A 12,630-nucleotide genomic window follows, 5' to 3' on the forward strand; every position below is an offset into this window, starting at 1 on the left:
TGGGTTTGTGCCTTCTAGGTCCTTCCTTCCCCTCGTGGCTTAGATCTCAAAAACAGGTCCTAGTTTTAGATTTCTCAGGGGCTGATATTTCAGGTTCTATCCCAAATTGGTTCTGGGACATGACTTGTAACACCTTGTCCAATAATAATAAAACAGCAAATAAGAAGAAAAGTAAGAGAAGAAAAAAAAAAATGGAATAGATGGAGAAACAGAGGGGAATTTGCGAAGAAATAGAAACAAGATTTTGATCGGTAAACGATGTAGACAAAAATAATAGTATTTACCTTGACTTATCTACAACCACTTAAATTTTGTTGACTTGTCGTTTAGAAATTTTGGAAAAATTACGATTGCTACTGTGTACTTGTTTACCCATGGGATATCGGGACTTCACCTTTAAGGCAATTCTGGTCTTGTCTGGGAGGATCTTATAAATATTGAGCATTGCTTTGCCACCATCTTCGCAACAACATTTCATCCTTTTACAACCTCAAAAACACAAAACAAAAATTCCCGAAATGGCTGAAGGAGTTCTCTTTGATATTGCTGGGGAGATCATTAAGAAGTTGGGTTCTCGAGCTTTTTGCGAGATGGGATTGTGGTGGGGTGTCAGAGACGAGCTTAAGAAACTTGAGGCCACAGTTTCTAGTATCCATAATATGCTTCTGGACGCTGAGGAGCAGCAAAAACAAAACCGTCAAGTGAAAGGCTGGCTTGAGAAGCTACAAGAAATTGTTTATGATGCTGATGACTTGGTCGATGACTTCGCCACTGAAGCTCTGCGGCGCCAAGTGATGACTGGAAATAGACTGACAAAGGAGGTAACTCTTTTCTTCTCGTCTTCGAATCGGCTTGTTTATGGTTTTAAGATGGGTCATAAAATTAAGGCAATTAGGGAGAAACTAGCTGATATTGAAGCTGATAGACAATTTAGATTAGAGGTTCGAACTGGGGAGAGAGGTTATACAACTATGGTGAGGGATCAAACTGTGTCCTCTGTACCTGAAGTTGTCATTGGGAGAGAGGGTGACAAAAAGGCTACCGTAGAACTTTTATTGGCTTCCAACAGTAAAGGGAATGTTTCAGTTATCTCAATTGTTGGAATTGGGGGATTAGGGAAGACCACACTTGCACAATTCATCTTCAATGATGAGCGCATTAAGAATTATTTTGAGTTAAAAATATGGGTGTGTGTTTCAGATCCTTTTGATGTGAAAATAATTGTTAGAAAAATCTTGGAGACTGCAACATGTAAGAAGTCAGAAGATCTTGAGCTAGAGGCATTGACATCTCAACTAGGAAATATTTTGAATGGTAAAAGGTATCTATTAGTGTTGGATGATGTGTGGAATGAGGATTGTGAAAAATGGGATAATCTAAAAAAAATATTGTTGGGTGGTTCTAGTGGAAGTAAGATATTAGTAACTACTCGCTCCAAAATAGTAGCACAGATATCTAGCACAGAGGAACCGTATCTTTTGGAAGGCTTATCTCCAAGTAAATCTTGGTCTTTGTTCCTTCATGTAGCACTTAGGGGACAAGAACCAAAAGATTCAAAGATAAAAAAAATTGTTGAGGAGATTGTGAAGAAATGCGTCGGAGTTCCCCTTGCAATAAAGACAATTGCAAGTCTTTTATGCTATAAATATTCAGAAAATGAATGGGGAACTTTCTTAGAAAATGAACTCTCAAAGGTACCTCAAAATGAGAATGATATTTTACCAACACTCAAGTTGAGTTATGATCATCTCTCATCACCTTTGAAACACTGTTTTGCATATTGTGCATTGTTTCCCAAAGGTTATAAAATTGATGTGAAAACATTGATTCATCTTTGGGTTGCCCAAGGGTTCATTGAGTCATCAAGTTCGACAGATTGTGCTGATGATATTGGGCTTAAATATTTTATGGAATTATGGTGGAGGTCATTTTTTCAAGAAGTGAAAAGGGATAAATTTGGGAATATCCATTTTTGCAAAATGCATGATTTGATGCATGACCTTGCAACTTCAATTACTGGGATTGGCACTACGATAAATCCTGTTGGATTGTCAAATACAAGAAAATTGCGGACGTTTCTTTTGCCACATCAAAGATTTTTTTTGGAAACATCACGTGAAATGTCAATTCATTTGAACTTTAAAAAGTTACGTGCATTTGGTGTTTCAGGTTTTGGAATTAAAACAGTGCCTAATTACATAAAACGCTTAAAACATCTAAGATATCTTGATGTTTCTGAGAATTATGAAATTAGGACGCTTCCAAATTCTATCACGAACCTGCAGAATTTGCAAGTGCTAAATGTCTCCTTTTGTAATAGTCTGATGGAACTGCCTAAAGATATTAAAAAAATGATTAATCTTAGGCATCTTTCTTGGTGTTCTGTTTCTTGTCCTTTCCAAAATTTTCCTGTACATGAAAGGTGAACAATAAACTGATTTTCATGACATTTCATTATTATTTGAATTTTAGAGTCTCTGCAGAGGGCTGGATATGAACACTCTCTAGGAGTGTTTTGATGCATGACCTTGCTACTTTTGTTGCTGGGATAGGCATTGGCAGGAGGTTCCCAAGTTGGCTTTCTTCCCTCACAAATCTTCAACAGTTAACGATTTTGGGAATAGAGAGTTGGGTTCCCTCACCTCTTTATGAGAATTTGAAATTAATGATTGTCCCCTGTTGAAGGAAGGATGTGGAAATAAGAAGGATGAGGATTGGCCATTCGTTTCTCATAGCCGAAATTTAAAATTTAAGGGAAAAGAATTCCAATGGGACGGCCACTATGTACTAGAGGACGAAGAAAAATCTTCTACCCTTTTGTAAGTTGGTGCTTTTCTCTTCAATTGGCAAATTCTATTTAATTTGTTTTATATGTGAAACTTACACTCTGATTCAGGTTGCAAAGTTTGCCAATTGAACTTGGAATCCTTCCCTGGATGTCATTCCAATAAAGACTGAGATAAGCAAGAGATGTCATGTTTCCAAGGGAGGCAGGGAGTTTTCCATATAAACGATTGAACGACAAATCAAGAACTTCTATCTTCTTCCAGCTTCCAGTAAATATTTTAGAACAACGTGCTTTGTTGAAAGTATTCACAAGTTTCAGGAACCGCAAATTGGGTAATTCACTAAAAACATGTGGAAATCTCCCAACATTCAAGCCGCTAAAGCTCACATCAATGGAAACCAGGCTACTGATGTTCGCAAGCCAGGCAGGGAACCTTGAGTTGAATATGTTAAAACTAAGGTCTACGACTGCAAGTGAAGTAAAATTAACAGAGATAGGAGATGAAATGGATCCAGATAAGAGACAAGAATATAAGTGCAACTCGGTTAAATGGGGAAGCTTGTTCAATTGCCCAACCCAGTTTGATCCTATAACTGATAAGTTAACTCCACTCATTGCCAAATATTTCAGGGAGACAAGACCAGTCACCCAATCAAGATTTTCAGCACTTAAAACATGTAAGTCATAATCAGTGACATCAAGATACTGCAATCTTGTGAGGTTCCCCAAATTTGGAGGAATTACACCACTAAACCCAGCATTTGATAGGTTTAGATATTGCAAGTTCTGCCAAGAGTCAAAGAAACTGGGAATGGGGATGCCACTAAAGGTGTTGAAACTCAAGTCTAGATATCTCAAAGACTTGAGAGCTGTTAATGAAGGCCTAAGCTCCCCACTCAGGTTCCAGAATCCATACCTGTCACTGGCAGAAGAATCAGAAGGAAGTGGGTTTTGGAGATCCATTTTACCAACATTTGGTGGATGTGGGTTGTGGAGATCCACTGTAATAACAGCTCCTGTTCTGCCATCACAAAGTATTCCCTGCCATTGGCAGCAGTTGGTTCCTTGCCATGTTGAGAACCGGTTTCCAGGATCAATAAGACCCTTTCTGAAGTCAACAAGAGCTTCTCTATCAGACTCTAAACAATCCACCATCTGGGCGTTGACATTGCAAGCAAATTCTCCTATTATCAAACATGTAAAAGATAATAATGCTTTCAGAAATGTAAAAATTTCCATGAATTCAGTTGTTGAGATTTTGAAATCCTGCAGAATACTTTCCGTAGAACCTTAATATAGAACTCAATCCATGTGGCGTGTGCTTTGAAATATCATTATTTTTCTTCACAAAATATTAAAGATGGATCTTTCATGACACTTGTTAGATACAGATTGCTAATATTGAATCATATTAGTCAAATGAAAATGACATGTTTGGCACATTCTTGATCATTATAAATATAAGTGGCCAAAATGTCAGGTAATTAGCTTGTCTTTGTGAAAGTTATGACAAACAGATAGAAGGAAAAGAGCCACGACACTAATCAGTATTTTTTACATAACAATTTCTTGATAAGACAATGATCAACTTCTAAAGGCTTACATCATTGCTCTTTCAATTGAAGCAACTTTCAGAGCAGGCCAAGTTAAATTAACCATTCATAATGTAAAAAGTTGAAAAAATGAGGCTCAATATTTTTTCCCCTTTCTTCTTTACTTCATTTTTAAAATTTTTTCTACGATTAAAAGAAATTTACAAAATATCTGTTGAGAGCTTACAGGGATTGATGGACCAGGTTACCGATGTGGCCCAACTGCACGGGTGGTACAAGTAATATAGAAAAGATATAGTTCCCACGGGTAGTGTGTTAAAGATATAGTTCCCAAGTTAAATTAACCATTCAAAGACAGTTTTGGTCAATTTAATTTTGACTAATTCCGATTATAAATTAGCCCTTATCTAGTTTAATTATAGGGCTGACCAAAGAATCGTTTGGATTTGAAACTGAACAAAAAATAATTCGTATAAATTTGAGATCGAAATTGATTAACAGTTTTATGGGCCCAAATTGGCTCAAAATTAGAGAGGGTCAACTGCGGTTCATCTCTCATTGAATTGGTGGGGTTCAAACCTGAAATACTTCACTTTTATCAATGGGAAACGGAAGAAAAGCAGGTTATACAGAGTTAGTATTAAAATTCCAGTCATTAAAGTTGGAAGTGAAGAACACGCTTTATAGCCTCCATCTTAATTTAATCCAAAATTCCAATGTTCAGAAACCATAGAATTGTTTTTATCAGCTATATAGAATTAAAAATTACTAAAATTGGTTCCTGTTTTCCATTTAAATATCATGAGACTGAAACTTATCTTATGCACTTTTCATAAAAAAAAGCTTTCTTGAAAATTATTAAGTTTTCATTGAGTGTTCGATCTATGAAGACCTTTCATTTCTTTGGATTATCTGTCTGTTATCTGCAAAACTATTTTCTGGTGGAGTTGCTCAATTGGCGCACTGCAATGCAGCCTATAGAGAGGCTCTTCTTGACCTCAAAAGGGGTCTTAATTATTCTTGGAACCGGCTTTCCTCATGGCATGGAGCCAATTGCTGTAAATGGTCAGGAATAGCTTGTGACAATACAACTGGTGCTGTTCTCGCAGTTGATCTCCCAAATTCTTCAGGTCTTCAGTCATTAGGAGGGGAGATTAGACCTTAACTGGCAAAAATTAAGTCCTTGAAACATCTGGATTTAAGTGGGAACTAATACAGAGGTAAAATTCCTCATTTCTTGTCCTCTTTGCAGAAATTGCAATATCTAAACCAGTCATTTGCTGGATTTGGTGGCGCAATTCCTCCAAAACTTGGAAACTTCTCTAGCTTGCAGTTTCTTGATGTCTCTTGTTATGGTTTAACTGTTGATAATCTTGAATGGGTGAGTGGTCTTCTTTCACTAAAATATTTGGCAATGAATACTGTAGACCTTTCAAAGTTAGGAGGAGAATGGATTGAACCATTAAACAAGCTTCCACTTTTATCTGAGTTGCACTTAGAATTCTGTGTTTAATCGGTTTCCATCTATTCTCTTAGAATTCTGTGTTTAATCGGGTTCCATCTATTCTCTTCCTTCTATTAATTTTACTTCCCTTAATATCTTAAACCTTCGGGACAACTCCTTCCAGGGCAACTTACCAACTTGGTTTGTGAACATTAGCAGCCTTGTATCTGTTGACATCAGAAATAGCAAGTTGACTGAAAGGATTCTGCTTGGTTTTGGCGAATTGCCAAATTTGCAGTAGTTGAAGCTTAAATATAATGAACTCTCAGCAAGCTCCTTCCAACTATTTACAAGAAGCTGGAAAAAGATACGAGTGCTAGATTTATCTATCAATGAGACTTCGTGCTCTTCTTGGAAATATGACACTCTCATTCATTTTGATTTACACTTCAATTATATCGAGGTTGGGATTCCAAGCTCCATTCGTAAGCTTTCTAATTTGCAGTACATTGACTTGTCGTTAAATAACCTGACAGGAAGTTTACCAGATTCAATTGGCCAGCTTAAGAATCTTGTCGAACTCCTGTTGAGCAATAACTTCCTTCAAGGTTCCATTCCTTCCTCTATTGGAAATTTACAGCGTTTAACTACCCTCACGCTTACAGCAAATAAGCTAAATAGTACTCCGCCCGATAGCATTTGGCTGCTCTCTGAGTTATCTTCCCTTGATGTTTCTCTCAATAAATTGACGGGTGTACATTTCATAAGTTGATAAAACTAAAGGAAATTAGTTTATCAACTAATTTATTCATTTTAAAAGTCAGCTCCAACTGGGTCCCTCCTTTCCAAGTCACTTTCTTAAAGATGGGTTTGTGCCTTCTAGCCTTCTAGGTCCTTCCTTCCCCTTGTGGGTTAGATCTCAAAAACAGGTCCTAGTTTTAGATTTCTCAGGGGCCGATATTTCAGGTTCTATCCCAAATTGGTTCTGGGACATGACTTGTAACACCTTGTCCAATAATAATAAAACAGCAAATAAGAAGAAAAGTAAGAGAAGGAAAAAAAAAATGGAATAGATGGAGAAAGAGAGGGGAATTTGCGAAGAAATAGAAACAAGAGATTGATCGGTAAACGATGTAGACAAAAATAATAGTATTTACCTTGACTTATCTACGACCACTTAAATTTTGTTGACTTATCTATAGAAATTTTGGAAAAATTATGATTGCTACTGTGTACTTGTTTACCCATGGGATATCGCGACTTCACCTTTAAGGAAATTCTGGTCTTGTCTGGGAGGATCTTATAAATATTGAGCATTGCTTTGCCACCATCTTCGCAACAACATTTCATCCTTTTACAACCTCGAAAACACAAAACAAAAATTCCCGAAATGGCTGAAGGAGTTCTCTTTGATATTGCTGGGAAGATCATTAAGAAGTTGGGTTCTCGAGCTTTTTGCGAGATGGGATTGTGGTGGGGGTGTCAGAGACGAGCTTAAGAAACTTGAGGCCACAGTTTCTAGTATCCATAATATGCTTCTGGACGCTGAGGAGCAGCAAAAACAAAACCGTCAAGTGAAAGGCTGGCTTGAGAAGCTACAAGAAATTGTTTATGATGCTGATGACTTGGTAGATGACTTCGCCACTGAAGCTCTGCGGCGCCAAGTGATGACTGGAAATAGACTGACAAAGGAGGTAACTCTTTTCTTCTCGTCTTCGAATCGGCTTGTTTATGGTTTTAAGATGGGTCATAAAATTAAGGCAATTAGGGAGAAACTAGCTGATATTGAAGCTGATAGACAATTTAGATTAGAGGTTCGAACTGGGGAGAGACGTTATACAACTATGGTGAGGGATCAAACTGTGTCCTCTGTACCTGAAGTTGTCATTGGGAGAGAGGGTGACAAAAAGGCTATCATAGAACTTTTATTGGCTTCCAACAGTAAAGGGAATGTTTCAGTTCTCTCAATTGTTGGAATTGGGGGATTAGGGAAGACCACACTTGCACAATTCATCTTCAATGATGAGCGCATTAAGAATTATTTTGAGTTAAAAATATGAGTGTGTGTTTCAGATCCTTTTGATGTGAAAACAATTGTTAGAAAAATTTGGGAATATTCATTTTTGCAAAATGCATGATTTGATGCATGACCTTGCAACTTCAATTACTGGGATAGGCATTACCATAAATCCTGTTGGATTGTCAAATACAAGAAAATTGCGGACGTTTCTTTTGCCACATCAAAGATTTTTTTTGGAAACATCACATGAAATGTCAATTCATTTGAACTTTAAAAAGTTACGTGCATTTGGTGTTTCAGGTTTTGGAATTAAAAAAGTGCCTAATTACATAAAACGCTTAAAACATCTAAGATATCTTGATGTTTCTGAGAATTATGAAATTAGGACACTTCCAAATTCTATTACGAACCTGCAGAATTTGCAAGTGCTAAATGTCTCCTTTTGTAATAGTCTGATGGAACTGCCTAAAGATATTAAAAAAATGATTAATCTTAGGCATCTGTATTGTGATGGTTGTCGGTCTTTGACTCATATGCCACCTGGGCTTGGGCAATTGACTTCACTACGAACGTTGACATGGTTTGTAGTGGCAAAAGATAATTCAGTCGCAAAGAATGTTGGAGGATTAACTGAATTGAATAGCCTCAACAATTTGAGAGGAAGTCTTGAAATTACAGATTTGGGATCTGTGAAAAATGGGATAATAAATCCTATTTTGAAAGACAAGTCGCTTCTTCAATCATTGTCTTTATCTTCGGATCGAGATGATGATGCAAATGTTGATAATGAAGAAATGGCATTCCAAAATCTCCAACCGCATCCTAATCTTAAAGAGTTAAAGGTGTATTCGTACAGAGGCACGAGGTTTCCAAGTTGGGTTTCTTCCCTCACAAATCTTGTCAATATTAAGTTACTGTATTTCAGATGTCAGCATCTCCCGCCGCTGGATCAAATCCCTTCACTTCAAATGTTAGAGATTTGGGGATTATATGATTTAGAATACATAGAAATTGAGGGACAAGCAACTCCATTCTTTCCATCCCCAAAGTATCTCAAGCTCCGTTCATGTCGTAAGCTAAAAGGATGGCGGCAAAAGAGAGATGATGATGATGATGATAGTGACGATTCAACAACCATGTCAATATCAGAGCTACTCCAATTTCCTTGTCTTTCTCAATTCATTTGTCAATGTTGCCCTAATTTGAGTTGGATCCCTCAGTTTCCATTTATCGATGAGGTTTTACAACTGGAGAGAGTAAGCGAGCAACTTGTGAAGCAAATATTCACAACATCAACTTCTTCTTCTTCTTCTTCTTCTTCCTCGGTCGTTCCTCCTCTCTCTAAATTGAAGCAGCTCAAGATTTCGGACTGCCCAAGATTAACATCTCTGCCTCAAGAGATGCGTTCCCTCGCCTCTTTGCGAGAATTGATAATTGAACGTTGTCCCCTGTTGAGCAAAAGATGTGCAAATAAAAAGGGTGAGGATTGGCCTTTTATTTCTCACATCCTAAATATTGAAGTTGATGACAAGAGAATTCAATGGGAGGGCTGCTATCTACTAGAGGACGAAGAAAAATCTTACGCCACATCTGTAAGTTGTGCTTTTATCTTCAATTGGCAAATTCTATTTAATTTTTTTTATCTGAATTTTACAATCTGATTCTTTACGCACAGGAAAATTGAAATGATAAGTTTTGAAGATTAATTGCTACCGGATGAGTCATGCAAAGGTATTTCTCCTTCTCGAAAAACGTGTATGAAGTTCTAGAGAGGAACTTCTAACTCATTGATTCTGTCTGCAGTGGACAGCAGTAAAAACACAAGCAATACCATTAAGTTGCAAGGACCAATTTCACTTGTTGACATTTCTGAAAATTCTCATTGATAAATTGATATCTGGTATTTATGCTAAGGACACTTGGAAGGTGGTGTCTTGATTCGATCATCTGTTTTTTTCCCTTTTTTATTTTTTTGGTGTATGTATATATGATCTTTCCATTTTCTCAATTTAGAAGGAACGCTGGCAATAGAACAAGACAAGATATGAGAAGCTCCGGAACTGCAATTACATCCTCGCTGCTATTACAAATATGTTAGAGGTAGAAAATATTTAGTGGTACGTCATCTTTCTTGGTGTTCTGTTTCTTGTCCTTTCCAAAATTTTCCTGTACATGAATAAGGTGAACAATAAACTGATTTTCATGACATTTCATTATTATTTGAATTTTAGAGTATCTGCAGAGGGCTGGATATGAACACTCTCTAGGAGTGTTCTGATGCATGACCTTGCAACTTTTGTTGCTGGGATAGGCATTGGTAGGAGGTTCCCAAGTTGGCTTTCTTCCCTCACAAATCTTCAACAGTCAACGATTTTGGGAATAGAGAGTTGGGTTCCCTCACCTCTTTATGAGAATTTGAAATTAATGATTGTCCCCTGTTGAAGGAAGGATGTGGAAATAAGAAGGATGAGGATTGGCCTTTCGTTTCTCATAGCCGAAATTTAAAATTTAAGGGAAAAGAATTCCAATGGGACGGCCACTATGTACTAGAGGACGAAGAAAAATCTTCTACCCTTTTGTAAGTTGGTGCTTTTCTCTTCAATTGGCAAATTCTATTTAATTTGTTTTATATGTGAAACTTACTCTCTGATTCTTTATGCACATGAAATGAAATTACTGAGTTATGAAGATTAAATGACTAATAATTTGGCCACTCTATTCCATTGGAAATCAGCAATACTAACATGGACTCGGTAAATTTTTTCCTTTGTCATTATTTTATTTCAATCAACCAATCAACTATGTAGAGTACTCATTTTCCTTTTATTTTTAACAACTGAAAATTTATTTTCCTTATGAGAAAATTTTCAGGAATTTTCTGTGTTCTTAACAAGTGAATTTTCTTTATGATAAAATTTTCAGGAATTTTCTGTGTTCTTAACAAGTGACATGATAATGGATAAGAAACCAAAACAAGATTTCTCGGAAGCTGTTTTATGTTTTGATTGGCTTGACATAATTCGTATTTGAAGATCAACTTCTGCAGAAGAATTTTTCACACTTCGGATTACAACTATGGAGACTGTTACCAGAAGATTCATGCAAAGGTATTTCTGCTTCTTGGAAAACATGCAGAAGTTCTAGAGAGAAACTTCAAACTCATTGATTATGTGTGCATTGAGCATCAGTAAAAACATAATGTAAGAAATCTACATATATATATATATATTCTTCATTTTCTTTAATGTAGAAGGAATATTGGTTATAGAGCAAAACATGATATGAGGAGCTTCGGAGCTGCAATTGCAAACTCACTGCTCTTCCAAAAACGTTAGAAGTAGAAATATTTAGTGTTAAGCCGTATTTCTTGACGTTCTGTTTCTTGTCCTTTTCAATGTTTTCCGATAAATGAATAAGTTGAAGTGTTGAACAATATACTGATCTTCATACCATTTCATTATTATTTGATTTTTAGAATTTTACAAAAATCTCCTACTGCTTCTGTAAGTTGGTGATTCTTCTCTTAAATTTTGCAATTTATTAATTTTTATCTCTACTTTTATATGAGATTTTTTTTTTTTAAATTACTATCTAATTCTATGTGCGCAGGACATTGAATGATGAGATATAGAGTACTAGCTGCCCAACAATTTTGCCACTATTTCTTCTGAAATGAGTAGCACATAAACATTGATTCAGTAAGTATCTTTTCGTCATACTCTTTTAAATCAACCAATCAACTGTGCAGAGTACCCATTTTCAATTTTTTTTTTCCTTCTTTAATAATTTAGGATTTATGTGCTTAGGATAAATTTTGTTGGAAATTTCTTTGTGGCTTGTGTTCTTGACAAATGACAGGACAACGGATATGAACTCTGAATGATATTGAATGGTCTTTCCCTTTCTCCACATACAGTGGTTAGTTCCCTGAACTAAAATTCTAAAGGAAAGTGGTGAACAAATGCAAAGGGTGCGGGTGCATTGCCAGGTCATTCTCTTATCTGTCTTAATCTTTTTGCTATGTAATTCTGCCTTCATTTTCTTTGCATGGATATAAAGGATTATTTTTTATTCCACCTGCAGAAGTTATTAGAGAACTATTCAGAAACCAAAACAAGATTGGATTATTTTTATAAAAAGATTCATACGAAGGTACTCCTTGGAAAAACTTTTATAACTTCTAGAGCAAAACTTCCAACTCATTGACAGCCGCTTCAAATTTTTATAAGTACCAAATTTGTTTGAGCTGGCAACAGGTCTCAGCAAGTCTTTAAGCGGAGACAATTTTGAGAGTGAGAACAAAGGGGAGGAAGACTTTTTCCTCTGCTGATTTGAGCGCAGAGGGGGACTTCTAATGGTGTTGGGTGCTGCAAGGTGACTCTTAGACACTTTAGTATTTACCAGAAAGGTATTTCTTTTTATTTTCTCCAATTTTTTAGGATCTCAATTGTGGAAATGTAAGAAAAAATATTGTATATGCTCTCTTGATATAGTGGATTATTTTTCAGAGATTGGCCCGTGGTTTTTCCCTCTATGCTGGAGGGTTTTCCACGTAAATTTGGTGTTTTTGTGGTTGATTTTATTTTCTTCAGAACAAAAAACTTATTAGAAAAAACCAGAAAAAGCCTGGCAAGGAGGAACAAGAACAAACCCAACAACCAAAGGTTACAACAGAAAGTAGCAGAACAAAACAGGACAATCGAAAATCAAAATAAAGCAAACATCCAGATATGATACCCTGAGCACTGGAAGCACCAAGCAGAAATTCATTTGCAATGTTTATAAGATGCCCTTCTCCAAGTTGAGAATAAAGTATAATAAAGCT

The 12,630-nt window shown here is 36.3% G+C and overlaps 1 pseudogene; it reads left to right on the forward strand.

Moving 5' to 3' along the window:
• Positions 1 to 373: 373 nt before the first annotated feature.
• LOC110659964 (disease resistance protein RGA2-like) lies at positions 374 to 12,312 on the forward strand (annotated as a pseudogene).
• The last annotated feature ends 318 nt before the right edge of the window (positions 12,313 to 12,630 follow it).

The sequence above is a fragment of the Hevea brasiliensis genome, chromosome 14 (genome assembly GCF_030052815.1).
Source record: "Hevea brasiliensis isolate MT/VB/25A 57/8 chromosome 14, ASM3005281v1, whole genome shotgun sequence".
Classification (NCBI taxonomy): Eukaryota; Viridiplantae; Streptophyta; class Magnoliopsida; order Malpighiales; family Euphorbiaceae; genus Hevea; species Hevea brasiliensis.